General features: G+C 40.8%; 1 protein-coding gene across 1 annotated transcript in view; it reads left to right on the forward strand.

Moving 5' to 3' along the window:
- The window catches only part of tat (tyrosine aminotransferase), a 24,565-nt gene that overhangs the window by 9,723 nt on the left and 12,342 nt on the right, over positions 1–2,500 (forward strand). The window lies entirely within an intron of this gene.

The raw sequence follows: 2,500 nt of genomic DNA on the forward strand, positions 1-2,500 counted from the left end.
TAAATGTGGGTGTCACTTTGTCTATGGGTGGATCTATCAATGTGCGTGAGTATTGAGTATGTTTGTGTGCTCTACAACATTGAATGTCCCAAAAGACTGGCATTGTGGCCCAACATATTATTATGCAATATGCTAAACATCCTCAAGTGTTACATATCCTAAAACATGACTCAGCCTGATCTCCAAAATTCCGTGCTTCTGGACATAGATGTTAAGGACACAAAATATGTGTCCAGGAGCACGGATTTTGCCAAAATTTTCTGTGATGGGCACACGGAAGTGCTTTCTATATTCCCACAGCACTGTATCAACTCTATCATTCGAAAATACATACCAAATGCTAATCCTAAACAAAATAATGCTATAGCAATTTAAGTTGTGCCCTGACCAAAACATTCCCTAACCTTAACCTGTCATTAAAGAGATATTTTTGAGAAATACCTTTCCCAGTTGGTTGATAGGCTATCAAATTCATATAATGAATGAAAGAATACTAGCTGTGCCCAGACCAAAACAATCCCTAACCCTAACCTGTCAGTAAGAAATGTTTTGTTTGAGAAAAAATATTTGAAATTAGAAAAATCCTGAGAAAACACAACACTGTGGAAACATAGAGCTGTGGGAGTATAGAGAGAGTCCTTCTGTGTGTCCATCACGGAAAACAATTCCGTGTCCAGGAGCACAGAATTTTGGCAAAATCTGTGTTCCTGGACACAGATTTTGTGTCCTTAACATCCGTGTCCAGGAGCACGGAATTCTGGAGATCATGTTGCATGACCGGTATCTCTGAGCCCATACAGATGAAGAAGTGTAGTGGTAATGCCACGTGTACACTAGAAACGACCTCTGCTACCCAAGTAGCTGAGATCGCTGAAGAAGTTTGGCCAGGAATTTTCTTTATTCGCTCTGGACGTGACATTGACATGTTTGATTTAGCTAATCACACAACTGCTCTGGATTGTCAGCCTGGGACATTCGGAGATATGAACGTTACAATTAGTTTTCACCACACCACGTCATAACTCATTACTATCATATTAGCTGGCGAATTCGCTTTGGTCGCTTTATTAGTTTAGAAATAATGACTTCCGTCGCTCAGGTAGTGTAGGCATGACTGTGTGGCATAGATATAGAACAGTAGATGCCGCGTTCAGGCCTTTACCATGGCCAGCCTCAAACCTCGCCATCTTGGTACAGTATACAGGTTGGTGTGGTAAAGGGTTCCTTTGTTTTTCGCACTGCCGTGCAAACGTTTTACCACTACTTTCAGGATAATTGTGTATGGCCTTAACGCCAATTGATCTTAATTGAAGAAACGCTACCCCCAAACTAAGATGGTGGTGATTGTTGGATTTTTGGCCATTCTACCATACCTTTAAAACCACTTACCATATGTGTTTGGCTCAAAATCCGGCATGTTCTTTTTGAAGAACAGTCTGAGAGTCTGGTGTCCATTTCCAATATCCAATACATTTATTTGCCAAATACAATAATTTCCATAGTAGATAAAGCATGTTTACAGAGCTTCGGAGTTTATAATTTCATCTATCCTCGATGCCATATGCAGGCTCTCGATTTGCATGATCAGAACTGAACTATCCTTCCGTACAACAGGTCTTTATAGTAAGCATATTACAGACACACGCAGTTCTCATAATAATCTATTGTTGGTGTGTGTGTGTGCAAGCAGCCATGTTCTTCTATCTTGTACCGAAGGCTCAGAGTTCTCTTAGTCCCTCCAGCGTCCGCCATCCTTATCTAAACAGTTACTGTACGCACACACACACACACACACACACACACACACACACACACACACACACACACACACACACACACACACACACACACACACACACACACACACACACACACACACACACACACACACACACACACACGCGCGCGCGCGCTTCCACCCCCTTCCAAGCACCTTCTTCAACATCACAGACATACACTCACACATGTACATACATAATGACACCAGAGATGGCTATACACAAATACAGATGAATCATGACATACACATACATAAACAAAACTGGCACTCATTCCTTCTGTCACTCATCCCTAAATCTGTCATAATGGCAATAACAGCCTTTTATTCTATACCATTCCTACATACTGAGATACTGCATGGAACACTTTGCTTATCCCATCAATGTGCTTTGTCAAGCAGAGTCAGCCATACTGCTCCTACAGTAGATTCAAGTCCATGATTAGGGTTAAGTAGCATGAAAGGGACACTGTGTGAGATTTTTAGTTGTTTACTTCCAGAATTCATGCTACCCATTCACTAATGTTACCTTTTTCATGAATATTTACCACCACCATGAAATTCCAAGTATTCATTATGACTGGAAAAATTGCACTTTTCATACATGAAAAGGGGGATCTTCTCCATGGTCCTCCATTTTGAATGTCCAGAAATAGCCATTTTTAGCTGCAAAAATGCCTGTACTTGGGCCATACTAGAAAATATTAGTTCATTACTTAATAA

The sequence above is a fragment of the Engraulis encrasicolus genome, chromosome 4 (assembly GCF_034702125.1).
Source record: "Engraulis encrasicolus isolate BLACKSEA-1 chromosome 4, IST_EnEncr_1.0, whole genome shotgun sequence".
Taxonomy (NCBI): domain Eukaryota; kingdom Metazoa; phylum Chordata; class Actinopteri; order Clupeiformes; family Engraulidae; genus Engraulis; species Engraulis encrasicolus.